Source organism: Rhinoderma darwinii, chromosome 3 (assembly GCF_050947455.1).
Source record: "Rhinoderma darwinii isolate aRhiDar2 chromosome 3, aRhiDar2.hap1, whole genome shotgun sequence".
Taxonomy (NCBI): Eukaryota; Metazoa; Chordata; class Amphibia; order Anura; family Rhinodermatidae; genus Rhinoderma; species Rhinoderma darwinii.
The window spans coordinates 388827134-388853339 of record NC_134689.1 but is presented as its reverse complement, the minus strand read 5'-3'; the positions used below and the strand labels follow the sequence as shown (position 1 = coordinate 388853339).

The 26206-nt window shown below is 40.9% G+C and overlaps 29 non-coding genes across 29 annotated transcripts; all 29 read right to left on the bottom strand.

Moving 5' to 3' along the window:
• Positions 1-94: 94 nt before the first annotated feature.
• TRNAR-ACG (transfer RNA arginine (anticodon ACG)) lies at positions 95-167 on the bottom strand. The gene has a single exon. It is a non-coding gene; the product is annotated as a tRNA-Arg (tRNA).
• A 2119-nt stretch (positions 168-2286) lies between these two features.
• Positions 2287-2359, bottom strand: TRNAR-ACG (transfer RNA arginine (anticodon ACG)). The gene has a single exon. It is a non-coding gene; the product is annotated as a tRNA-Arg (tRNA).
• A 478-nt stretch (positions 2360-2837) lies between these two features.
• Positions 2838-2910, bottom strand: TRNAR-ACG (transfer RNA arginine (anticodon ACG)). Its single transcript has one exon. It is a non-coding gene; the product is annotated as a tRNA-Arg (tRNA).
• Positions 2911-3939: 1029 nt separating this feature from the next.
• On the bottom strand, positions 3940-4012 carry TRNAR-ACG (transfer RNA arginine (anticodon ACG)). Its single transcript has one exon. It is a non-coding gene; the product is annotated as a tRNA-Arg (tRNA).
• A 2131-nt stretch (positions 4013-6143) lies between these two features.
• On the bottom strand, positions 6144-6216 carry TRNAR-ACG (transfer RNA arginine (anticodon ACG)). Its single transcript has one exon. It is a non-coding gene; the product is annotated as a tRNA-Arg (tRNA).
• Positions 6217-6694: 478 nt separating this feature from the next.
• On the bottom strand, positions 6695-6767 carry TRNAC-ACA (transfer RNA cysteine (anticodon ACA)). Its single transcript has one exon. It is a non-coding gene; the product is annotated as a tRNA-Cys (tRNA).
• Positions 6768-7245: 478 nt separating this feature from the next.
• On the bottom strand, positions 7246-7318 carry TRNAR-ACG (transfer RNA arginine (anticodon ACG)). The gene has a single exon. It is a non-coding gene; the product is annotated as a tRNA-Arg (tRNA).
• A 466-nt stretch (positions 7319-7784) lies between these two features.
• On the bottom strand, positions 7785-7857 carry TRNAR-ACG (transfer RNA arginine (anticodon ACG)). Its single transcript has one exon. It is a non-coding gene; the product is annotated as a tRNA-Arg (tRNA).
• A 478-nt stretch (positions 7858-8335) lies between these two features.
• On the bottom strand, positions 8336-8408 carry TRNAR-GCG (transfer RNA arginine (anticodon GCG)). Its single transcript has one exon. It is a non-coding gene; the product is annotated as a tRNA-Arg (tRNA).
• Positions 8409-9476: 1068 nt separating this feature from the next.
• On the bottom strand, positions 9477-9549 carry TRNAR-ACG (transfer RNA arginine (anticodon ACG)). Its single transcript has one exon. It is a non-coding gene; the product is annotated as a tRNA-Arg (tRNA).
• A 478-nt stretch (positions 9550-10027) lies between these two features.
• On the bottom strand, positions 10028-10100 carry TRNAR-ACG (transfer RNA arginine (anticodon ACG)). Its single transcript has one exon. It is a non-coding gene; the product is annotated as a tRNA-Arg (tRNA).
• Positions 10101-10578: 478 nt separating this feature from the next.
• On the bottom strand, positions 10579-10651 carry TRNAH-AUG (transfer RNA histidin (anticodon AUG)). Its single transcript has one exon. It is a non-coding gene; the product is annotated as a tRNA-His (tRNA).
• Positions 10652-11680: 1029 nt separating this feature from the next.
• Positions 11681-11753, bottom strand: TRNAH-AUG (transfer RNA histidin (anticodon AUG)). The gene has a single exon. It is a non-coding gene; the product is annotated as a tRNA-His (tRNA).
• A 2119-nt stretch (positions 11754-13872) lies between these two features.
• On the bottom strand, positions 13873-13945 carry TRNAR-ACG (transfer RNA arginine (anticodon ACG)). Its single transcript has one exon. It is a non-coding gene; the product is annotated as a tRNA-Arg (tRNA).
• Positions 13946-14423: 478 nt separating this feature from the next.
• On the bottom strand, positions 14424-14496 carry TRNAR-ACG (transfer RNA arginine (anticodon ACG)). Its single transcript has one exon. It is a non-coding gene; the product is annotated as a tRNA-Arg (tRNA).
• Positions 14497-14962: 466 nt separating this feature from the next.
• On the bottom strand, positions 14963-15035 carry TRNAR-ACG (transfer RNA arginine (anticodon ACG)). Its single transcript has one exon. It is a non-coding gene; the product is annotated as a tRNA-Arg (tRNA).
• A 478-nt stretch (positions 15036-15513) lies between these two features.
• TRNAR-ACG (transfer RNA arginine (anticodon ACG)) lies at positions 15514-15586 on the bottom strand. The gene has a single exon. It is a non-coding gene; the product is annotated as a tRNA-Arg (tRNA).
• Positions 15587-16052: 466 nt separating this feature from the next.
• On the bottom strand, positions 16053-16125 carry TRNAR-ACG (transfer RNA arginine (anticodon ACG)). The gene has a single exon. It is a non-coding gene; the product is annotated as a tRNA-Arg (tRNA).
• A 478-nt stretch (positions 16126-16603) lies between these two features.
• Positions 16604-16676, bottom strand: TRNAH-AUG (transfer RNA histidin (anticodon AUG)). The gene has a single exon. It is a non-coding gene; the product is annotated as a tRNA-His (tRNA).
• Positions 16677-17154: 478 nt separating this feature from the next.
• TRNAR-ACG (transfer RNA arginine (anticodon ACG)) lies at positions 17155-17227 on the bottom strand. The gene has a single exon. It is a non-coding gene; the product is annotated as a tRNA-Arg (tRNA).
• Positions 17228-17705: 478 nt separating this feature from the next.
• On the bottom strand, positions 17706-17778 carry TRNAR-ACG (transfer RNA arginine (anticodon ACG)). The gene has a single exon. It is a non-coding gene; the product is annotated as a tRNA-Arg (tRNA).
• Positions 17779-18251: 473 nt separating this feature from the next.
• On the bottom strand, positions 18252-18324 carry TRNAH-AUG (transfer RNA histidin (anticodon AUG)). The gene has a single exon. It is a non-coding gene; the product is annotated as a tRNA-His (tRNA).
• Positions 18325-21533: 3209 nt separating this feature from the next.
• On the bottom strand, positions 21534-21606 carry TRNAR-ACG (transfer RNA arginine (anticodon ACG)). The gene has a single exon. It is a non-coding gene; the product is annotated as a tRNA-Arg (tRNA).
• Positions 21607-22084: 478 nt separating this feature from the next.
• On the bottom strand, positions 22085-22157 carry TRNAR-ACG (transfer RNA arginine (anticodon ACG)). Its single transcript has one exon. It is a non-coding gene; the product is annotated as a tRNA-Arg (tRNA).
• A 477-nt stretch (positions 22158-22634) lies between these two features.
• TRNAR-ACG (transfer RNA arginine (anticodon ACG)) lies at positions 22635-22707 on the bottom strand. The gene has a single exon. It is a non-coding gene; the product is annotated as a tRNA-Arg (tRNA).
• Positions 22708-23185: 478 nt separating this feature from the next.
• On the bottom strand, positions 23186-23258 carry TRNAH-AUG (transfer RNA histidin (anticodon AUG)). The gene has a single exon. It is a non-coding gene; the product is annotated as a tRNA-His (tRNA).
• A 1029-nt stretch (positions 23259-24287) lies between these two features.
• Positions 24288-24360, bottom strand: TRNAR-ACG (transfer RNA arginine (anticodon ACG)). The gene has a single exon. It is a non-coding gene; the product is annotated as a tRNA-Arg (tRNA).
• Positions 24361-24833: 473 nt separating this feature from the next.
• On the bottom strand, positions 24834-24906 carry TRNAH-AUG (transfer RNA histidin (anticodon AUG)). Its single transcript has one exon. It is a non-coding gene; the product is annotated as a tRNA-His (tRNA).
• A 1017-nt stretch (positions 24907-25923) lies between these two features.
• On the bottom strand, positions 25924-25996 carry TRNAH-AUG (transfer RNA histidin (anticodon AUG)). The gene has a single exon. It is a non-coding gene; the product is annotated as a tRNA-His (tRNA).
• Between the last annotated feature and the right edge of the window lie 210 nt (positions 25997-26206).

The following is a 26206-nucleotide window of genomic DNA, read 5'->3' as shown; positions in this document are numbered from 1 at the left end:
AAGCAAAGGGTTACTGCCGTGACCCGGATTCGGACCGGGGTTGCTGCGGCCACAACGCAGAGTACTAACCACTATACGATCACGGCAACATGTACGAGCCAGGTAGGAGTCGAACCTACAATCTTCTGATTCGTAGTCAGACGCGTTGTCCATTGCGCCACTGGCCCAGATGCAACGCGTGTTGTTGCTTATGCATCACATTTCTGGATCACCTCAAAACTTACACAAGGATCCGATTGCCATAAGTTCCTTTCATGTATTGCAAAGCAAGTCGGAACCAGATAGAGGGGAAATATTTTCATGGAATCTGGAAATCATGTGAGGCAAATCAAATGGAAACCAGCTAATAACGAAATATTTTCATGTGATTGAGAACTCTTGTGAAGTTTTTACTTTTTTCCACAACACATTTTCAGAACAGGCTAAATCACATACTTCCAGATTTTTGCCATCTAGAACAAAGAGAACAAGCCGTAGATAAAATGTGTTGTGTATTTCCTGAAAATCCATGAATATTCTTAAACCTTGGGTAAATATCATTAAAAATAAGTAAGCAAAGGGTTACTGCCGTGACCCGGATTCGGACCGGGGTTGCTGCGGCCACAACGCAGAGTACTAACCACTATACGATCACGGCAACATGTACGAGGCAGTTAGGAGTCGAACCTACAATCTTCTGATTTGTAGTCAGACATGTTGTCCATTGCGCTACTGGCCCAGATGCAACGAAGATTGTTGCTTATGCATCACATTTCTGGATCACCTCAAAACTTACACAAGGATCCGATTGCCATAAGTTCCTTTTATGTATTGCAAAGCAAGTCGGAACCAGATAGAGGGGAAATATTTTCATGGAATCTGGAAATCATGTGAGGCAAATCAAATGGAAACCAGCTAATAACGAAATATTTTCATGTGATTGAGAACTCTTGTGAAGTTTTTACTTTTTTCCACAACACATTTTCAGAACAGGCTAAATCACATATTTCCAGATTTTTGCCATCTAGAACAAAGAGAACAAGCCGTAGATAAAATGTGTTGTGTATTTCCTGAAAATCCATGAATATTCTTAAACCTTGGGTAAATATCATTAAAAATAAGTAAGCAAAGGGTTACTGCCGTGACCCGGATTCGGACCGGGGTTGCTGCGGCCACAACGCAGAGTACTAACCACTATACGATCACGGCAACATGTACGAGGCAGTTAGGAGTCGAACCTACAATCTTCTGATTTGTAGTCAGACATGTTGTCCATTGCGCTACTGGCCCAGATGCAACGAAGATTGTTGCTTATGCATCACATTTCTGGATCACCTCAAAACTTACACAAGGATCCGATTGCCATAAGTTCCTTTTATGTATTGCAAAGCAAGTCGGAACCAGATAGAGGGGAAATATTTTCATGGAATCTGGAAATCATGTGAGGCAAATCAAATGGAAACCAGCTAATAACGAAATATTTTCATGTGATTGAGAACTCTTGTGAAGTTTTTACTTTTTTCCACAACACATTTTCAGAACAGGCTAAATCACATACTTCCAGATTTTTGCCATCTAGAACAAAGAGAACAAGCCGTAGATAAAATGTGTTGTGTATTTCCTGAAAATCCATGAATATTCTTAAACCTTGGGTAAATATCATTAAAAATAAGTAAGCAAAGGGTTACTGCCGTGACCCGGATTCGGACCGGGGTTGCTGCGGCCACTAACCACTATACGATCACGGCAACATGTACGAGGCAGTTAGGAGTCGAACCTACAATCTTCTGATTCGTAGTCAGACATGTTGTCCATTGCGCTACTGGCCCAGATGCAACGAAGATTGTTGCTTATGCATCACATTTCTGGATCACCTCAAAACTTACACAAGGATCCGATTGCCATAAGTTCCTTTTATGTATTGCAAAGCAAGTCGGAACCAGATAGAGGGGAAATATTTTCATGGAATCCGGAAATCATGTGAGGCAAATCAAATGAAAACCAGCTAATAACGAAATATTTTCATATGATTTAGAACTCTTGTGAAGTTTTTACTTTTTTCCACAACACATTTTCGGAACAGGCTAAATCACATATTTCCAGATTTTTGCCATCTAGAACAAAGAGAACAAGCCGTAGATAAAATGTGTTGTGTATTTCCTGAAAATCCATGAATATTCTTAAACCTTGGGTAAATATCATTAAAAATAAGTAAGCAAAGGGTTACTGCCGTGACCCGGATTCAGACCGGGGTTGCTGCGGCCACAACGCAGAGTACTAACCACTATACGATCACGGCAACATGTACGAGCCAGGTAGGAGTCGAACCTACAATCTTCTGATTCGTAGTCAGACGCGTTGTCCATTGCGCCACTGGCCCAGATGCAACGTGGATTGTTGCTTATGCATCACATTTCTGGATCACCTCAAAACTTACACAAGGATCCGATTGCCATAAGTTCCTTTTATGTATTGCAAAGCAAGTCGGAACCAGATAGAGGGGAAATATTTCCATGGAATCCGGAAATCATGTGAGGCAAATCAAATGAAAACCAGCTAATAACGAAATATTTTCATATGATTTAGAACTCTTGTGAAGTTTTTACTTTTTTCCACAACACATTTTCGGAACAGGCTAAATCACATATTTCCAGATTTTTGCCATCTAGAACAAAGAGAACAAGCCGTAGATAAAATGTGTTGTGTATTTCCTGAAAATCCATGAATATTCTTAAACCTTGGGTAAATATCATTAAAAATAAGTAAGCAAAGGGTTACTGCCGTGACCCGGATTCAGACCGGGGTTGCTGCGGCCACAACGCAGAGTACTAACCACTATACGATCACGGCAACATGTACGAGCCAGGTAGGAGTCGAACCTACAATCTTCTGATTCGTAGTCAGACGCGTTGTCCATTGCGCCACTGGCCCAGATGCAACGTGGATTGTTGCTTATGCATCACATTTCTGGATCACCTCAAAACTTACACAAGGATCCGATTGCCATAAGTTCCTTTCATGTATTGCAAAGCAAGTCGGAACCAGATAGAGGGGAAATATTTTCATGGAATCTGGAAATCATGTGAGGCAAATCAAATGGAAACCAGCTAATAACTAAATATTTTCATGTGATTGAGAACTCTTGTGAAGTTTTTACTTTTTTCCACAACACATTTTCGGAACAGGCTAAATCACATATTTCCAGATTTTTGCCATCTAGAACAAAGAGAACAAGCCGTAGATAAAATGTGTTGTGTATTTCCTGAAAATCCATGAATATTCTTAAACCTTGGGTAAATATCATTAAAAATAAGTAAGCAAAGGGTTACTGCCGTGACCCGGATTCGGACCGGGGTTGCTGCGGCCACAACGCAGAGTACTAACCACTATACGATCACGGCAACATGTACGAGCCAGGTAGGAGTCGAACCTACAAACTTCTGATTCGTAGTCAGACGCGTTGTCCATTGCGCCACTGGCCCAGATGCAACGAGGATTGTTGCTTATGCATCACATTTCTGGATCACCTCAAAACTTACACAAGGATCCGATTGCCATAAGTTCCTTTCATGTATTGCAAAGCAAGTCGGAACCAGATAGAGGGGAAATATTTTCATGGAATCTGGAAATCATGTGAGGCAAATCAAATGGAAACCAGCTAATAACTAAATATTTTCATGTGATTGAGAACTCTTGTGAAGTTTTTACTTTTTTCCACAACACATTTTCGGAACAGGCTAAATCACATATTTCCAGATTTTTGCCATCTAGAACAAAGGGAACAAGCCGTAGATAAAATGTGTTGTGTATTTCCTGAAAATCCATGAATATTCTTAAACCTTGGGTAAATATCATTAAAAATAAGTAAGCAAAGGGTTACTGCCGTGACCCGGATTCGGACCGGGGTTGCTGCGGCCACAACGCAGAGTACTAACCACTATACGATCACGGCAACATGTACGAGCCAGGTAGGAGTCGAACCTACAATCTTCTGATTCGTAGTCAGACGCGTTGTCCATTGCGCCACTGGCCCAGATGCAACGTGGATTGTTGCTTATGCATCACATTTCTGGATCACCTCAAAACTTACACAAGGATCCGATTGCCATAAGTTCCTTTCATGTATTGCAAAGCAAGTCGGAACCAGATAGAGGGGAAATATTTTCATGGAATCTGGAAATCATGTGAGGCAAATCAAATGGAAACCAGCTAATAACTAAATATTTTCATGTGATTGAGAACTCTTGTGAAGTTTTTACTTTTTTCCACAACACATTTTCGGAACAGGCTAAATCACATATTTCCAGATTTTTGCCATCTAGAACAAAGAGAACAAGCCGTAGATAAAATGTGTTGTGTATTTCCTGAAAATCCATGAATATTCTTAAACCTTGGGTAAATATCATTAAAAATAAGTAAGCAAAGGGTTACTGCCGTGACCCGGATTCGGACCGGGGTTGCTGCGGCCACAACGCAGAGTACTAACCACTATACGATCACGGCAACATGTACGAGCCAGGTAGGAGTCGAACCTACAAACTTCTGATTCGTAGTCAGACGCGTTGTCCATTGCGCCACTGGCCCAGATGCAACGAGGATTGTTGCTTATGCATCACATTTCTGGATCACCTCAAAACTTACACAAGGATCCGATTGCCATAAGTTCCTTTCATGTATTGCAAAGCAAGTCGGAACCAGATAGAGGGGAAATATTTTCATGGAATCTGGAAATCATGTGAGGCAAATCAAATGGAAACCAGCTAATAACTAAATATTTTCATGTGATTGAGAACTCTTGTGAAGTTTTTACTTTTTTCCACAACACATTTTCGGAACAGGCTAAATCACATATTTCCAGATTTTTGCCATCTAGAACAAAGGGAACAAGCCGTAGATAAAATGTGTTGTGTATTTCCTGAAAATCCATGAATATTCTTAAACCTTGGGTAAATATCATTAAAAATAAGTAAGCAAAGGGTTACTGCCGTGACCCGGATTCGGACCGGGGTTGCTGCGGCCACAACGCAGAGTACTAACCACTATACGATCACGGCAACATGTACGAGCCAGGTAGGAGTCGAACCTACAAACTTCTGATTCGTAGTCAGACGCGTTGTCCATTGCGCCACTGGCCCAGATGCAACGAGGATTGTTGCTTATGCATCACATTTCTGGATCACCTCAAAACTTACACAAGGATCCGATTGCCATAAGTTCCTTTCATGTATTGCAAAGCAAGTCGGAACCAGATAGAGGGGAAATATTTTCATGGAATCTGGAAATCATGTGAGGCAAATCAAATGGAAACCAGCTAATAACTAAATATTTTCATGTGATTGAGAACTCTTGTGAAGTTTTTACTTTTTTCCACAACACATTTTCGGAACAGGCTAAATCACATATTTCCAGATTTTTGCCATCTAGAACAAAGGGAACAAGCCGTAGATAAAATGTGTTGTGTATTTCCTGAAAATCCATGAATATTCTTAAACCTTGGGTAAATATCATTAAATATAAGTAAGCAAAGGCTTACTGCCGTGACCCGGATTCGGACCGGGGTTGCTGCAGCCACAACGCAGAGTACTAACCACTATACGATCACGGCAACATGTACGAGGCAGTTAGGAGTCGAACCTACAATCTTCTGATTCGTAGTCAGACGTGTTGTCCATTGCGCTACTGGCCCAGATGCAATGAGGATTGTTGCTTATGCATCACATTTCTGGATCACCTCAAAACTTACACAAGGATCCGATTGCCATAAGTTCCTTTCATGTATTGCAAAGCAAGTCGGAACCAGATAGAGGGGAAATATTTTCATGGAATCTGGAAATCATGTGAGGCAAATCAAATGGAAACCAGCTAATAACGAAATATTTTCATGTGATTGAGAACTCTTGTGAAGTTTTTACTTTTTTCCGCAACACATTTTCGGAACAGGCTAAATCACATATTTCCAGATTTTTGCCATCTAGAACAAAGAGAACAAGCCGTAGATAAAATGTGTTGTGTATTTCCTGAAAATCCATGAATATTCTTAAACCTTGGGTAAATATCATTAAAAATAAGTAAGCAAAGGGTTACTGCCGTGACCCGGATTCGGACCGGGGTTGCTGCGGCCACAACGCAGAGTACTAACCACTATACGATCACGGCAACATGTACGAGCCAGGTAGGAGTCGAACCTACAATCTTCTGATTCGTAGTCAGACGCGTTGTCCATTGCGCCACTGGCCCAGATGCAACGCGGATTGTTGCTTATGCATCACATTTCTGGATCACCTCAAAACTTACACAAGGATCCGATTGCCATAAGTTCCTTTCATGTATTGCAAAGCAAGTCGGAACCAGATAGAGGGGAAATATTTTCATGGAATCTGGAAATCATGTGAGGCAAATCAAATGGAAACCAGCTAATAACTAAATATTTTCATGTGATTGAGAACTCTTGTGAAGTTTTTACTTTTTTCCACAACACATTTTCGGAACAGGCTAAATCACATATTTCCAGATTTTTGCCATCTAGAACAAAGAGAACAAGCCGTAGATAAAATGTGTTGTGTATTTCCTGAAAATCCATGAATATTCTTAAACCTTGGGTAAATATCATTAAAAATAAGTAAGCAAAGGGTTACTGCCGTGACCCGGATTCGGACCGGGATTGCTGCAGCCACAACGCAGAGTACTAACCACTATACGATCACGGCAACATGTACGAGCCAGGTAGGAGTCGAACCTACAATCTTCTGATTTGTAGTCAGACGTGTTGTCCATTGCGCTACTGGCCCAGATGCAATGAGGATTGTTGCTTATGCATCACATTTCTGGATCACCTCAAAACTTACACAAGGATCCGATTGCCATAAGTTCCTTTCATGTATTGCAAAGCAAGTCGGAACCAGATAGAGGGGAAATATTTTCATGGAATCTGGAAATCATGTGAGGCAAATCAAATGGAAACCAGCTAATAACGAAATATTTTCATGTGATTGAGAACTCTTGTGAAGTTTTTACTTTTTTCCGCAACACATTTTCGGAACAGGCTAAATCACATATTTCCAGATTTTTGCCATCTAGAACAAAGAGAACAAGCCGTAGATAAAATGTGTTGTGTATTTCCTGAAAATCCATGAATATTCTTAAACCTTGGGTAAATATCATTAAAAATAAGTAAGCAAAGGGTTACTGCCGTGACCCGGATTCGGACCGGGGTTGCTGCGGCCACAACGCAGAGTACTAACCACTATACGATCACGGCAACATGTACGAGCCAGGTAGGAGTCGAACCTACAATCTTCTGATTCGTAGTCAGACGCGTTGTCCATTGCGCCACTGGCCCAGATGCAACGTGGATTGTTGCTTATGCATCACATTTCTGGATCACCTCAAAACTTACACAAGGATCCGATTGCCATAAGTTCCTTTCATGTATTGCAAAGCAAGTCGGAACCAGATAGAGGGGAAATATTTTCATGGAATCTGGAAATCATGTGAGGCAAATCAAATGGAAACCAGCTAATAACTAAATATTTTCATGTGATTGAGAACTCTTGTGAAGTTTTTACTTTTTTCCGCAACACATTTTCGGAACAGGCTAAATCACATATTTCCAGATTTTTGCCATCTAGAACAAAGAGAACAAGCCGTAGATAAAATGTGTTGTGTATTTCCTGAAAATCCATGAATATTCTTAAACCTTGGGTAAATATCATTAAAAATAAGTAAGCAAAGGGTTACTGCCGTGACCCGGATTGCTGCGGCCACAACGCGGAGTACCTACCACTATACGATCACGGCAACATGTACGAGCCAGGTAGGAGTCGAACCTACAATCTTCTGATTCGTAGTCAGACGCGTTGTCCATTGCGCCACTGGCCCAGATGCAATGAGGATTGTTGCTTATGCATCACATTTCTGGATCACCTCAAAACTTACACAAGGATCCGATTGCCATAAGTTCCTTTCATGTATTGCAAAGCAAGTCGGAACCAGATAGAGGGGAAATATTTTCATGGAATCCGGAAATCATGTGAGGCAAATCAAATGGAAACCAGCTAATAACGAAATATTTTCATGTGATTGAGAACTCTTGTGAAGTTTTTACTTTTTTCCACAACACATTTTCGGAACAGGCTAAATCACATATTTCCAGATTTTTGCCATCTAGAACAAAGAGAACAAGCCGTAGATAAAATGTGTTGTGTATTTCCTGAAAATCCATGAATATTCTTAAACCTTGGGTAAATATCATTAAAAATAAGTAAGCAAAGGGTTACTGCCGTGACCCGGATTCGGACCGGGGTTGCTGCAGCCACAACGCAGAGTACTAACCACTATACGATCACGGCAACATGTACGAGCCAGGTAGGAGTCGAACCTACAATCTTCTGATTCGCAGTCAGACGCGTTGTCCATCGCGCCACTGGCCCAGATGCAACGCGTGTTGTTGCTTATGCATCACATTTCTGGATCACCTCAAAACTTACACAAGGATCCGATTGCCATAAGTTCCTTTCATGTATTGCAAAGCAAGTCGGAACCAGATAGAGGGGAAATATTTTCATGGAATCTGGAAATCATGTGAGGCAAATCAAATGGAAACCAGCTAATAACGAAATATTTTCATGTGATTGAGAACTCTTGTGAAGTTTTTACTTTTTTCCACAACACATTTTCGGAACAGGCTAAATCACATATTTCCAGATTTTTGCCATCTAGAACAAAGAGAACAAGCCGTAGATAAAATGTGTTGTGTATTTCCTGAAAATCCATGAATATTCTTAAACCTTGGGTAAATATCATTAAAAATAAGTAAGCAAAGGGTTACTGCCGTGACCCGGATTCGGACCGGGGTTGCTGCAGCCACAACGCAGAGTACTAACCACTATACGATCACGGCAACATGTACGAGCCAGGTAGGAGTCGAACCTACAATCTTCTGACTCGTAGTCAGACGCGTTGTCGAACCTACAATCTTCTGATTCGTAGTCAGACGCGTTGTCCATTGCGCCACTGGCCCAGATGCAACGAGGATTGTTGCTTATGCATCACATTTCTGGATCACCTCAAAACTTACACAAGGATCCAATTGCCATAAGTTCCTTTCATGTATTGCAAAGCAAGTCGGAACCAGATAGAGGGGAAATATTTTCATGGAATCCGGAAATCATGTGAGGCAAATAAAATGGAAACCAGCTAATAACGAAATATTTTCATGTGATTGAGAACTCTTGTGAAGTTTTTACTTTTTTTCGCAACACATTTTCGGAACAGGCTAAATCACATATTTCCAGATTTTTGCCATCTAGAACAAAGAGAACAAGCCGTAGATAAAATGTGTTGTGTATTTCCTGAAAATCCATGAATATTCTTAAACCTTGGGTAAATATCATTAAAAATAAGTAAGCAAAGGGTTACTGCCGTGACCCGGATTCGGACCGGGGTTGCTGCAGCCACAACGCAGAGTACTAACCACTATACGATCACGGCAACATGTACGAGCCAGGTAGGAGTCGAACCTACAATCTTCTGATTCGTAGTCAGACGCGTTGTCCATTGCGCCACTGGCCCAGATGCAACGCGTGTTGTTGCTTATGCATCACATTTCTGGATCACCTCAAAACTTACACAAGGATCCGATTGCCATAAGTTCCTTTCATGTATTGCAAAGCAAGTCGGAACCAGATAGAGGGGAAATATTTTCATGGAATCTGGAAATCATGTGAGGCAAATCAAATGGAAACCAGCTAATAACGAAATATTTTCATGTGATTGAGAACTCTTGTGAAGTTTTTACTTTTTTCCACAACACATTTTCGGAACAGGCTAAATCACATATTTCCAGATTTTTGCCATCTAGAACAAAGAGAACAAGCCGTAGATAAAATGTGTTGTGTATTTCCTGAAAATCCATGAATATTCTTAAACCTTGGGTAAATATCATTAAAAATAAGTAAGCAAAGGGTTACTGCCGTGACCCGGATTCGGACCGGGGTTGCTGCAGCCACAACGCAGAGTACTAACCACTATACGATCACGGCAACATGTACGAGCCAGGTAGGAGTCGAACCTACAATCTTCTGATTCGTAGTCAGACGCGTTGTCCATTGCGCCACTGGCCCAGATGCAACGCGTGTTGTTGCTTATGCATCACATTTCTGGATCACCTCAAAACTTACACAAGGATCCGATTGCCATAAGTTCCTTTCATGTATTGCAAAGCAAGTCGGAACCAGATAGAGGGGAAATATTTTCATGGAATCTGGAAATCATGTGAGGCAAATCAAATGGAAACCAGCTAATAACGAAATATTTTCATGTGATTGAGAACTCTTGTGAAGTTTTTACTTTTTTCCACAACACATTTTCGGAACAGGCTAAATCACATATTTCCAGATTTTTGCCATCTAGAACAAAGAGAACAAGCTGTAGATAAAATGTGTTGTGCATTTCCTGAAAATCCATGAATATTCTTAAACCTTGGGTAAATATCATTAAAAATAAGTAAGCAAAGGGTTACTGCCGTGACCCGGATTCGGACCGGGGTTGCTGCGTCCACAACGCAGAGTACTAACCACTATACGATCACAGCAACATGTACGAGCCAGGTAGGAGTCGAAACTACAATCTTCTGATTCATAGTCAGACGCGTTGTCCATTGCGCCACTGGCCCAGAAGCAAAGAGTATTGTTGCTTATGCATCACATTTCTGGATCACCTCAAAACTTACACAAGGATCCGATTGCCATAAGTTCCTTTCATGTATTGCAAAGCAAGTCGGAACCAGATAGAGGGGAAATATTTTCATGGAATCTGGAAATCATGTGAGGCAAATCAAATGGAAACCAGCTAATAACGAAATATTTTCATGTGATTGAGAACTCTTGTGAAGTTTTTACTTTTTTCCACAACACATTTTCGGAACAGGCTAAATCACATATTTCCAGATTTTTGCCATCTAGAACAAAGAGAACAAGCTGTAGATAAAATGTGTTGTGCATTTCCTGAAAATCCATGAATATTCTTAAACCTTGGGTAAATATCATTAAAAATAAGTAAGCAAAGGGTTACTGCCGTGACCCGGATTCGGACCGGGGTTGCTGCGGCCACAACGCAGAGTACTAACCACTATACGATCACGGCAACATGTACGAGCCAGGTAGGAGTCGAACCTACAATCTTCTGACTCGTAGTCAGACGCGTTGTCCATTGCGCCACTGGCCAAGATGCAATGAGTATTGTTGCTTATGCATCACATTTCTGGATCACCTCAAAACTTACACAAGGATCCGATTGCCATAAGTTCCTTTCATGTATTGCAAAGCAAGTCGGAACCAGATAGAGGGGAAATATTTTCATGGAATCCGGAAATCATGTGAGGCAAATAAAATGGAAACCAGCTAATAACGAAATATTTTCATGTGATTGAGAACTCTTGTGAAGTTTTTACTTTTTTCCGCAACACATTTTCGGAACAGGCTAAATCACATATTTCCAGATTTTTGCCATCTAGAACAAAGAGAACAAGCCGTAGATAAAATGTGTTGTGTATTTCCTGAAAATCCATGAATATTCTTAAACCTTGGGTAAATATCATTAAAAATAAGTAAGCAAAGGGTTACTGCCGTGACCCGGATTCGGACCGGGGTTGCTGCGTCCACAACGCAGAGTACTAACCACTATACGATCACGGCAACATGTACGAGCCAGGTAGGAGTCGAAACTACAATCTTCTGATTCATAGTCAGACGCGTTGTCCATTGCGCCACTGGCCCAGAAGCAAAGAGTATTGTTGCTTATGCATCACATTTCTGGATCACCTCAAAACTTACACAAGGATCCGATTGCCATAAGTTCCTTTCATGTATTGCAAAGCAAGTCGGAACCAGATAGAGGGGAAATATTTTCATGGAATCTGGAAATCATGTGAGGCAAATCAAATGGAAACCAGCTAATAACGAAATATTTTCATGTGATTGAGAACTCTTGTGAAGTTTTTACTTTTTTCCACAACACATTTTCGGAACAGGCTAAATCACATATTTCCAGATTTTTGCCATCTAGAACAAAGAGAACAAGCTGTAGATAAAATGTGTTGTGCATTTCCTGAAAATCCATGAATATTCTTAAACCTTGGGTAAATATCATTAAAAATAAGTAAGCAAAGGGTTACTGCCGTGACCCGGATTCGGACCGGGGTTGCTGCGGCCACAACGCAGAGTACTAACCACTATACGATCACGGCAACATGTACGAGCCAGGTAGGAGTCGAACCTACAATCTTCTGACTCGTAGTCAGACGCGTTGTCCATTGCGCCACTGGCCAAGATGCAATGAGTATTGTTGCTTATGCATCACATTTCTGGATCACCTCAAAACTTACACAAGGATCCGATTGCCATAAGTTCCTTTCATGTATTGCAAAGCAAGTCGGAACCAGATAGAGGGGAAATATTTTCATGGAATCCGGAAATCATGTGAGGCAAATAAAATGGAAACCAGCTAATAACGAAATATTTTCATGTGATTGAGAACTCTTGTGAAGTTTTTACTTTTTTCCGCAACACATTTTCGGAACAGGCTAAATCACATATTTCCAGATTTTTGCCATCTAGAACAAAGAGAACAAGCCGTAGATAAAATGTGTTGTGTATTTCCTGAAAATCCATGAATATTCTTAAACCTTGGGTAAATATCATTAAAAATAAGTAAGCAAAGCGTTACTGCCGTGACCCGGATTCGGACCGGGGTTGCTGCGGCCACAACGCAGAGTACTAACCACTATACGATCACGGCAACATGTACGAGCCAGGTAGCAGTCGAACCTACAATCTTCTGATTCGTAGTCAGACGCGTTGTCCATTGCGCCACTGGCCCAGATGCAACGAGGATTGTTGCTTATGCATCACATTTCTGGATCACCTCAAAACTTACACAAGGATCCGATTGCCATAAGTTCCTTTCATGTATTGCAAAGCAAGTCGGAACCAGATAGAGGGGAAATATTTTCATGGAATCCGGAAATCATGTGAGGCAAATCAAATGGAAACCAGCTAATAACGAAATATTTTCATGTGATTGAGAACTCTTGTGAAGTTTTTACTTTTTTCCACAACACATTTTCGGAACAGGCTAAATCACATATTTCCAGATTTTTGCCATCTAGAACAAAGAGAACAAGCTGTAGATAAAATGTGTTGTGTATTTCCTGAAAATCCATGAATATTCTTAAACCTTGGGTAAATATCATTAAAAATAAGTAAGCAAAGGGTTACTGCCGTGACCCGGGTTGCTGCGGCCACAATGCAGAGTACTAACCACTGTACGACCACGGCAATATGTACGAGCCAGGTAGGAGTCGAACCAACAATCTTCTGATTCGTAGTCAGATGCGTTGTCCATTGCGCCACTGGCCCAGATGCAACGAGGATTGTTGCTTATGCATCACATTTCTGGATCACCTCAAAACTTACACAAGGATCCGATTGCCATAAGTTCCTTTCATGTATTGCAAAGCAAGTCGGAACCAGATAGAGGGGAAATATTTTCATGGAATCCGGAAATCATGTGAGGCAAATAAAATGGAAACCAGCTAATAACGAAATATTTTCATGTGATTGAGAACTCTTGTGAAGTTTTTACTTTTTTCCGCAACACATTTTCGGAACAGGCTAAATCACATATTTCCAGATTTTTGCCATCTAGAACAAAGAGAACAAGCCGTAGATAAAATGTGTTGTGTATTTCCTGAAAATCCATGAATATTCTTAAACCTTGGGTAAATATCATTAAAAATAAGTAAGCAAAGGGTTACTGCCGTGACCCGGATTCGGACCGGGGTTGCTGCGGCCACAACGCAGAGTACCTACCACTATACGATCACGGCAACATGTACGAGCCAGGTAGGAGTCGAACCTACAATCTTCTGATTCGTAGTCAGACGCGTTGTCCATTGCGCCACTGGCCCAGATGCAATGAGGATTGTTGCTTATGCATCACATTTCTGGATCACCTCAAAACTTACACAAGGATCCGATTGCCATAAGTTCCTTTCATGTATTGCAAAGCAAGTCGGAACCAGATAGAGGGGAAATATTTTCATGGAATCCGGAAATCATGTGAGGCAAATCAAATGGAAACCAGCTAATAACGAAATATTTTCATGTGATTGAGAACTCTTGTGAAGTTTTTACTTTTTTCCACAACACATTTTCGGAACAGGCTAAATCACATATTTCCAGATTTTTGCCATCTAGAACAAAGAGAACAAGCCGTACATAAAATGTGTTGTGTATTTCCTGAAAATCCATGAATATTCTTAAACCTTGGGTAAATATCATTAAAAATAAGTAAGCAAAGGGTTACTGCCGTGACCCGGATTCGGACCGGGGTTGCTGCAGCCACAACGCAGAGTACTAACCACTATACGATCACGGCAACATGTACGAGCCAGGTAGGAGTCGAACCTACAATCTTCTGATTCGTAGTCAGACGCGTTGTCCATTGCGCCACTGGCCCAGATGCAACGAGGATTGTTGCTTATGCATCACATTTCTGGATCACCTCAAAACTTACACAAGGATCCGATTGCCATAAGTTCCTTTCATGTATTGCAAAGCAAGTCGGAACCAGATAGAGGGGAAATATTTTCATGGAATCCGGAAATCATGTGAGGCAAATAAAATGGAAACCAGCTAATAACGAAATATTTTCATGTGATTGAGAACTCTTGTGAAGTTTTTACTTTTTCCGCAACACATTTTCGGAACAGGCTAAATCACATATTTCCAGATTTTTGCCATCTAGAACAAAGAGAACAAGCCGTAGATAAAATGTGTTGTGTATTTCCTGAAAATCCATGAATATTCTTAAACCTTGGGTAAATATCATTAAAAATAAGTAAGCAAAGGGTTACTGCCGTGACCCGGATTCGCTGCAGCCACAACGCAGAGTACTAACCACTATACGATCACGGCAACATGTACGAGCCAGGTAGGAGTCGAACCTACAATCTTCTGATTCGTAGTCAGACGCGTTGTCCATTGCGCCACTGGCCCAGATGCAACGCGTGTTGTTGCTTATGCATCACATTTCTGGATCACCTCAAAACTTACACAAGGATCCGATTGCCATAAGTTCCTTTCATGTATTGCAAAGCAAGTCGGAACCAGATAGAGGGGAAATATTTTCATGGAATCTGGAAATCATGTGAGGCAAATCAAATGGAAACCAGCTAATAACGAAATATTTTCATGTGATTGAGAACTCTTGTGAAGTTTTTACTTTTTTCCGCAACACATTTTCGGAACAGGCTAAATCACATATTTCCAGATTTTTGCCATCTAGAACAAAGAGAACAAGCCGTAGATAAAATGTGTTGTGTATTTCCTGAAAATCCATGAATATGCTTAAACCTTGGGTAAATATCATTAAAAATAAGTAAGCAAAGGGTTACTGCCGTGACCCGGATTCGGACCGGGGTTGCTGCAGCCACAACGCAGAGTACTAACCACTATACGATCACGGCAACATGTACGAGCCAGGTAGGAGTCGAACCTACAATCTTCTGATTCGTAGTCAGACGCGTTGTCCATTGCGCCACTGGCCCAGATGCAACGCGTGTTGTTGCTTATGCATCACATTTCTGGATCACCTCAAAACTTACACAAGGATCCGATTGCCATAAGTTCCTTTCATGTATTGCAAAGCAAGTCGGAACCAGATAGAGGGGAAATATTTTCATGGAATCCGGAAATCATGTGAGGCAAATAAAATGGAAACCAGCTAATAACGAAATATTTTCATGTGATTGAGAACTCTTGTGAAGTTTTTACTTTTTCCGCAACACATTTTCGGAACAGGCTAAATCACATATTTCCAGATTTTTGCCATCTAGAACAAAGAGAACAAGCCGTAGATAAAATGTGTTGTGTATTTCCTGAAAATCCATGAATATTCTTAAACCTTGGGTAAATATCATTAAAAATAAGTAAGCAAAGGGTTACTGCCGTGACCCGGATTCGCTGCAGCCACAACGCAGAGTACTAACCACTATACGATCACGGCAACATGTACGAGCCAGGTAGGAGTCGAACCTACAATCTTCTGATTCGTAGTCAGACGCGTTGTCCATTGCGCCACTGGCCCAGATGCAACGCGTGTTGTTGCTTATGCATCACATTTCTGGATCACCTCAAAACTTACACAAGGATCCGATTGCCATAAGTTCCTTTCATGTATTGCAAAGCAAGTCGGAACCAGATAGAGGGGAAATATTTTCATGGAATCTGGAAATCATGTGAGGCAAATCAAATGGAAACCAGCTAATAACGAAATATTTTCATGTGATTGAGAACTCTTGTGAAGTTTTTACTTTTTTCCACAACACATTTTCGGAACAGGCTAAATCACATATTTCCAGATTTTTGCCATCTAGAACAAAGAGAACAAGCTGTAGATAAAATGTGTTGTGCATTTCCTGAAAATCCATGAATATTCTTAAACCTTGGGTAAATATCATTAAAAATAAGTAAGCAAAGGGTTACTGCCGTGACCCGGATTCGGACCGGGGTTGCTGCGTCCACAACGCAGAGTACTAACCACTATACGATCACGGCAACATGTACGAGCCAGGTAGGAGTCGAAACTACAATCTTCTGATTCATAGTCAGACGCGTTGTCCATTGCGCCACTGGCCCAGAAGCAAAGAGTATTGTTGCTTATGCATCACATTTCTGGATCACCTCAAAACTTACACAAGGATCCGATTGCCATAAGTTCCTTTCATGTATTGCAAAGCAAGTCGGAACCAGATAGAGGGGAAATATTTTCATGGAATCCGGAAATCATGTGAGGCAAATAAAATGGAAACCAGCTAATAACGAAATATTTTCATGTGATTGAGAACTCTTGTGAAGTTTTTACTTTTTTCCGCAACACATTTTCGGAACAGGCTAAATCACATATTTCCAGATTTTTGCCATCTAGAACAAAGAGAACAAGCCGTAGATAAAATGTGTTGTGTATTTCCTGAAAATCCATGAATATGCTTAAACCTTGGGTAAATATCATTAAAAATAAGTAAGCAAAGGGTTACTGCCGTGACCCGGATTCGGACCGGGGTTGCTGCAGCCACAACGCAGAGTACTAACCACTATACGATCACGGCAACATGTACGAGCCAGGTAGGAGTCGAACCTACAATCTTCTGATTCGTAGTCAGACGCGTTGTCCATTGCGCCACTGGCCCAGATGCAACGAGGATTGTTGCTTATGCATCACATTTCTGGATCACCTCAAAACTTACACAAGGATCCAATTGCCATAAGTTCCTTTCATGTATTGCAAAGCAAGTCGGAACCAGATAGAGGGGAAATATTTTCATGGAATCCGGAAATCATGTGAGGCAAATCAAATGGAAACCAGCTAATAACGAAATATTTTCATGTGATTGAGAACTCTTGTGAAGTTTTTACTTTTTTCCACAACACATTTTCGGAACAGGCTAAATCACATATTTCCAGATTTTTGCCATCAAGAACAAAGAGAACAAGCCGTAGATAAAATGTGTTGTGTATTTCCTGAAAATCCATGAATATTCTTAAACCTTGGGTAAATATCATTAAAAATAAGTAAGCAAAGGGTTACTGCCGTGACCCGGATTCGGACCGGTGTTGCTGCGGCCACAACGCAGAGTACTAACCACTATACGATCACGGCAACATGTACGAGCCAGGTAGGAGTCGAACCTACAATCTTCTGATTCGTAGTCAGACGCGTTGTCCATTGCGCCACTGGCCCAGATGCAACGCGTGTTGTTGCTTATGCATCACATTTCTGGATCACCTCAAAACTTACACAAGGATCCGATTGCCATAAGTTCCTTTCATGTATTGCAAAGCAAGTCGGAACCAGATAGAGGGGAAATATTTTCATGGAATCCGGAAATCATGTGAGGCAAATCAAATGGAAACCAGCTAATAACGAAATACTTTCATGTGATTGAGAACTCTTGTGAAGTTTTTACTTTTTTCCACAACACATTTTCGGAACAGGCTAAATCACATATTTCCAGATTTTTGCCATCTAGAACAAAGAGAACAAGCCGTAGATAAAATGTGTTGTGTATTTCCTGAAAATCCATGAATATTCTTAAACCTTGGGTAAATATCATTAAAAATAAGTAAGCAAAGGGTTACTGCCGTGACCCGGACCGGGGGTTGCTGCGTCCACAACGCAGAGTACTAACCACTATACGATCACGGCAACATGTACGAGCCAGGTAGGAGTCGAAACTACAATCTTCTGATTCATAGTCAGACGCGTTGTCCATTGCGCCACTGGCCCAGAAGCAAAGAGTATTGTTGCTTATGCATCACATTTCTGGATCACCTCAAAACTTACACAAGGATCCGATTGCCATAAGTTCCTTTCATGTATTGCAAAGCAAGTCGGAACCAGATAGAGGGGAAATATTTTCATGGAATCCGGAAATCATGTGAGGCAAATCAAATGGAAACCAGCTAATAACGAAATATTTTCATGTCATTGAGAACTCTTGTGAAGTTTTTACTTTTTTCCACAACACATTTTCGGAACAGGCTAAATCACATATTTCCAGATTTTTGCCATCTAGAACAAAGAGAACAAGCCGTAGATAAAATGTGTTGTGTATTTCCTGAAAATCCATGAATATTCTTAAACCTTGGGTAAATATCATTAAAAATAAGTAAGCAAAGGGTTACTGCCGCGACCCGGGTTGCTGCGGCCACAACGCAGAGTACTAACCACTGTACGACCACGACAACATGTACGAGCCAGGTAGGAGTCGAACCAACAATCTTCTGATTCGTAGTCAGATGCGTTGTCCATTGCACCACTGGCCCAGATGCAACGAGGATAGTTGCTTATGCATCACATTTCTGGATCACCTCAAAACTTACACAAGGATCCGATTGCCATAAGTTCCTTTCATGTATTGCAAAGCAAGTCGGAACCAGATAGAGGGGAAATATTTTCATAGAATCCGGAAATCATGTGAGGCAAATCAAATGGAAACCAGCTAATAACGAAATATTTTCATGTGATTGAGAACTCTTGTGAAGTTTTTACTTTTTTCCACAACACATTTTCGGAACAGGCTAAATCACATATTTCCAGATTTTTGCCATCTAGAACAAAGAGAACAAGCCGTAGATAAAATGTGTTGTGTATTTCCTGAAAATCCATGAATATTCTTAAACCTTGGGTAAATATCATTAAAAATAAGTAAGCAAAGCGTTACTGCCGTGACCCGGATTCGGACCGGGGTTGCTGCGGCCACAACGCAGAGTACTAACCACTATACGATCACGGCAACATGTACGAGCCAGGTAGCAGTCGAACCTACAATCTTCTGATTCGTAGTCAGACGCGTTGTCCATTGCGCCACTGGCCCAGATGCAAAGAGGATTGTTGCTTATGCATCACATTTCTGGATCACCTCAAAACTTACACAAGGATCCGATTGCCATAAGTTCCTTTCATGTATTGCAAAGCAAGTCGGAACCAGATAGAGGGGAAATATTTTCATGGAATCCGGAAATCATGTGAGGCAAATCAAATGGAAACCAGCTAATAACGAAATATTTTCATGTCATTGAGAACTCTTGTGAAGTTTTTACTTTTTTCCACAACACATTTTCGGAACAGGCTAAATCACATATTTCCAGATTTTTGCCATCTAGAACAAAGAGAACAAGCCGTAGATAAAATGTGTTGTGTATTTCCTGAAAATCCATGAATATTCTTAAACCTTGGGTAAATATCATTAAATATAAGTAAGCAAAGGGTTACTGCCGTGACCCGGATTCGGACCGGGGTTGCTGCGGCCACAACGCAGAGTACTAACCACTATACGATCACGGCAACATGTACGAGCCAGGTAGCAGTCGAACCTACAATCTTCTGATTCGTAGTCAGACGCGTTGTCCATTGCGCCACTGGCCCAGATGCAACGAGGATTGTTGCTTATGCATCACATTTCTGGATCACCTCAAAACTTACACAAGGATCCGATTGCCATAAGTTCCTTTCATGTATTGCAAAGCAAGTCGGAACCAGATAGAGGGGAAATATTTTCATGGAATCCGGAAATCATGTGAGGCAAATCAAATGGAAACCAGCTAATAACGAAATATTTTCATGTGATTGAGAACTCTTGTGAAGTTTTTACTTTTTTCCACAACACATTTTCGGAACAGGCTAAATCACATATTTCCAGATTTTTGCCATCTAGAACAAAGAGAACAAGCTGTAGATAAAATGTGTTGTGTATTTCCTGAAAATCCATGAATATTCTTAAACCTTGGGTAAATATCATTAAAAATAAGTAAGCAAAGGGTTACTGCCGTGACCCGGGTTGCTGCGGCCACAATGCAGAGTACTAACCACTGTACGACCACGGCAATATATACGAGCCAGGTAGGAGTCGAACCAACAATCTTCTGATTCGTAGTCAGATGCGTTGTCCATTGCACCACTGGCCCAGATGCAACGAGGATAGTTGCTTATGCATCACATTTCTGGATCACCTCAAAACTTACACAAGGATCCGATTGCCATAAGTTCCTTTCATGTATTGCAAAGCAAGTCGGAACCAGATAGAGGGGAAATATTTTCATGGAATCCGGAAATCATGTGAGGCAAATCAAATGGAAACCAGCTAATAACGAAATATTTTCATGTGATTGAGAACTCTTGTGAAGTTTTTACTTTTTTCCACAACACATTTTCGGAACAGGCTAAATCACATATTTCCAGATTTTTGCCATCTAGAACAAAGAGAACAAGCCGTAGATAAAATATGTTGTGTATTTCCTGAAAATCCATGAATATTCTTAAACCTTGGGTAAATATCATTAAAAATAAGTAAGCAAAGGGTTACTGCCGTGACCCGGATTCGGACCGGGGTTGCTGCGGCCACAACGCAGAGTACTAACCACTATACGATCACGGCAACATGTACGAGCCAGGTAGCAGTCGAACCTACAATCTTCTGATTCGTAGTCAGACGCGTTGTCCATTGCGCCACTGGCCCAGATGCAACGAGGATTGTTGCTTATGCATCACATTTCTGGATCACCTCAAAACTTACACAAGGATCCGATTGCCATAAGTTCCTTTCATGTATTGCAAAGCAAGTCGGAACCAGATAGAGGGGAAATATTTTCATGGAATCCGGAAATCATGTGAGGCAAATAAAATGGAAACCAGCTAATAACGAAATATTTTCATGTGATTGAGAACTCTTGTGAAGTTTTTACTTTTTTCCGCAACACATTTTCGGAACAGGCTAAATCACATATTTCCAGATTTTTGCCATCTAGAACAAAGAGAACAAGCCGTAGATAAAATGTGTTGTGTATTTCCTGAAAATCCATGAATATTCTTAAACCTTGGGTAAATATCATTAAAAATAAGTAAGCAAAGGGTTACTGCCGTGACCCGGATTCGGACCGGGGTTGCTGCGGCCACAACGCAGAGTACCTACCACTATACGATCACGGCAACATGTACGAGCCAGGTAGGAGTCGAACCTACAATCTTCTGATTCGTAGTCAGACGCGTTGTCCATTGCGCCACTGGCCCAGATGCAATGAGGATTGTTGCTTATGCATCACATTTCTGGATCACCTCAAAACTTACACAAGGATCCGATTGCCATAAGTTCCTTTCATGTATTGCAAAGCAAGTCGGAACCAGATAGAGGGGAAATATTTTCATGGAATCCGGAAATCATGTGAGGCAAATCAAATGGAAACCAGCTAATAACGAAATATTTTCATGTGATTGAGAACTCTTGTGAAGTTTTTACTTTTTTCCACAACACATTTTCGGAACAGGCTAAATCACATATTTCCAGATTTTTGCCATCTAGAACAAAGAGAACAAGCCGTACATAAAATGTGTTGTGTATTTCCTGAAAATCCATGAATATTCTTAAACCTTGGGTAAATATCATTAAAAATAAGTAAGCAAAGGGTTACTGCCGTGACCCGGATTCGGACCGGGGTTGCTGCAGCCACAACGCAGAGTACTAACCACTATACGATCACGGCAACATGTACGAGCCAGGTAGGAGTCGAACCTACAATCTTCTGATTCGTAGTCAGACGCGTTGTCCATTGCGCCACTGGCCCAGATGCAACGAGGATTGTTGCTTATGCATCACATTTCTGGATCACCTCAAAACTTACACAAGGATCCGATTGCCATAAGTTCCTTTCATGTATTGCAAAGCAAGTCGGAACCAGATAGAGGGGAAATATTTTCATGGAATCCGGAAATCATGTGAGGCAAATAAAATGGAAACCAGCTAATAACGAAATATTTTCATGTGATTGAGAACTCTTGTGAAGTTTTTACTTTTTCCGCAACACATTTTCGGAACAGGCTAAATCACATATTTCCAGATTTTTGCCATCTAGAACAAAGAGAACAAGCCGTAGATAAAATGTGTTGTGTATTTCCTGAAAATCCATGAATATTCTTAAACCTTGGGTAAATATCATTAAAAATAAGTAAGCAAAGGGTTACTGCCGTGACCCGGATTCGGACCGGGGTTGCTGCAGCCACAACGCAGAGTACTAACCACTATACGATCACGGCAACATGTACGAGCCAGGTAGGAGTCGAACCTACAATCTTCTGATTCGTAGTCAGACGCGTTGTCCATTGCGCCACTGGCCCAGATGCAACGCGTGTTGTTGCTTATGCATCACATTTCTGGATCACCTCAAAACTTACACAAGGATCCGATTGCCATAAGTTCCTTTCATGTATTGCAAAGCAAGTCGGAACCAGATAGAGGGGAAATATTTTCATGGAATCTGGAAATCATGTGAGGCAAATCAAATGGAAACCAGCTAATAACGAAATATTTTCATGTGATTGAGAACTCTTGTGAAGTTTTTACTTTTTTCCACAACACATTTTCGGAACAGGCTAAATCACATATTTCCAGATTTTTGCCATCTAGAACAAAGAGAACAAGCTGTAGATAAAATGTGTTGTGCATTTCCTGAAAATCCATGAATATTCTTAAACCTTGGGTAAATATCATTAAAAATAAGTAAGCAAAGGGTTACTGCCGTGACCCGGATTCGGACCGGGGTTGCTGCGTCCACAACGCAGAGTACTAACCACTATACGATCACGGCAACATGTACGAGCCAGGTAGGAGTCGAAACTACAATCTTCTGATTCATAGTCAGACGCGTTGTCCATTGCGCCACTGGCCCAGAAGCAAAGAGTATTGTTGCTTATGCATCACATTTCTGGATCACCTCAAAACTTACACAAGGATCCGATTGCCATAAGTTCCTTTCATGTATTGCAAAGCAAGTCGGAACCAGATAGAGGGGAAATATTTTCATGGAATCCGGAAATCATGTGAGGCAAATCAAATGGAAACCAGCTAATAACGAAATATTTTCATGTGATTGAGAACTCTTGTGAAGTTTTTACTTTTTTCCACAACACATTTTCGGAACAGGCTAAATCACATATTTCCAGATTTTTGCCATCTAGAACAAAGAGAACAAGCCGTAGATAAAATGTGTTGTGTATTTCCTGAAAATCCATGAATATTCTTAAACCTTGGGTAAATATCATTAAATATAAGTAAGCAAAGGGTTACTGCCGTGACCAGGATTCGGATCGGGGTTGCTGCAGCCACAACGCAGAGTACTAACCACTATACGATCACGGCAACATGTACGAGGCAGTTAGGAGTCGAACCTACAATCTTCTGATTCGTAGTCAGACGCGTTGTCCATTGCGCTACTGGCCCAGATGCAACGAGTATTGTTGCTTATGCATCACATTTCTGGATCACCTCAAAACTTACACAAGGATCCAATTGCCATAAGTTCCTTTCATGTATTGCAAAGCAAGTCGGAACCAGATAGAGGGGAAATATTTTCATGGAATCCGGAAATCATGTGAGGCAAATCAAATGGAAACCAGCTAATAACGAAATATTTTCATGTGATTGAGAACTCTTGTGAAGTTTTTACTTTTTTCCACAACACATTTTCGGAACAGGCTAAATCACATATTTCCAGATTTTTGCCATCTAGAACAAAGAGAACAAGCCGTAGATAAAATGTGTTGTGTATTTCCTGAAAATCCATGAATATTCTTAAACCTTGGGTAAATATCATTAAAAATAAGTAAGCAAAGGGTTACTGCCGTGACCCGGATTCGGACCGGGCTTGCTGCGGCCACAACGCAGAGTACTAACCACTATACGATCACGGCAACATGTACGAGCCAGGTAGGAGTCGAACCTACAATCTTCTGATTCGTAGTCAGACGCGTTGTCCATTGCGCCACTGGCCCAGATGCAACGCGTGTTGTTGCTTATGCATCACATTTCTGGATCACCTCAAAACTTACACAAGGATCCGATTGCCATAAGTTCCTTTCATGTATTGCAAAGCAAGTCGGAACCAGATAGAGGGGAAATATTTTCATGGAATCCGGAAATCATGTGAGGCAAATCAAATGGAAACCAGCTAATAACGAAATACTTTCATGTGATTGAGAACTCTTGTGAAGTTTTTACTTTTTTCCACAACACATTTTCGGAACAGGCTAAATCACATATTTCCAGATTTTTGCCATCTAGAACAAAGAGAACAAGCCGTAGATAAAATGTGTTGTGTATTTCCTGAAAATCCATGAATATTCTTAAACCTTGGGTAAATATCATTAAAAATAAGTAAGCAAAGGGTTACTGCCGTGACCCGGACCGGGGGTTGCTGCGTCCACAACGCAGAGTACTAACCACTATACGATCACGGCAACATGTACGAGCCAGGTAGGAGTCGAAACTACAATCTTCTGATTCATAGTCAGACGCGTTGTCCATTGCGCCACTGGCCCAGAAGCAAAGAGTATTGTTGCTTATGCATCACATTTCTGGATCACCTCAAAACTTACACAAGGATCCGATTGCCATAAGTTCCTTTCATGTATTGCAAAGCAAGTCGGAACCAGATAGAGGGGAAATATTTTCATGGAATCCGGAAATCATGTGAGGCAAATCAAATGGAAACCAGCTAATAACGAAATATTTTCATGTGATTGAGAACTCTTGTGAAGTTTTTACTTTTTTCCACAACACATTTTCGGAACAGGCTAAATCACATATTTCCAGATTTTTGCCATCTAGAACAAAGAGAACAAGCCGTAGATAAAATGTGTTGTGTATTTCCTGAAAATCCATGAATATTCTTAAACCTTGGGTAAATATCATTAAATATAAGTAAGCAAAGGGTTACTGCCGTGACCAGGATTCGGATCGGGGTTGCTGCAGCCACAACGCAGAGTACTAACCACTATACGATCACGGCAACATGTACGAGGCAGTTAGGAGTCGAACCTACAATCTTCTGATTCGTAGTCAGACGCGTTGTCCATTGCGCTACTGGCCCAGATGCAATGAGTATTGTTGCTTATGCATCACATTTCTGGATCACCTCAAAACTTACACAAGGATCCGATTGCCATAAGTTCCTTTTATGTATTGCAAAGCAAGTCGGAACCAGATAGAGGGGAAATATTTTCATGGAATCCGGAAATCATGTGAGGCAAATCAAATGAAAACCAGCTAATAACGAAATATTTTCATGTGATTGAGAACTCTTGTGAAGTTTTTACTTTTTTCCACAACACATTTTCGGAACAGGCTAAATCACATATTTCCAGATTTTTGCCATCTAGAACAAAGAGAACAAGCCGTAGATAAAATGTGTTGTGTATTTCCTGAAAATCCATGAATATTCTTAAACCTTGGGTAAATATCATTAAAAATAAGTAAGCAAAGGGTTACTGCCGTGACCTGGATTGCTGCGGCCACAACGCAGAGTACTAACCACTATACGATCACGGCAACATGTACGAGCCAGGTAGGAGTCGAACCTACAATCTTCTGATTCATCGTCAGACGCGTTGTCCATTGCGCCACTGGCCCAGATGCAACGCGTGTTGTTGCTTATGCATCACATTTCTGGATCACCTCAAAACTTACACAAGGATCCGATTGCCATAAGTTCCTTTCATGTATTGCAAAGCAAGTCGGAACCAGATAGAGGGGAAATATTTTCATGGAATCCGGAAATCATGTGAGGCAAATCAAATGGAAACCAGCTAATAACGAAATATTTTCATGTGATTGAGAACT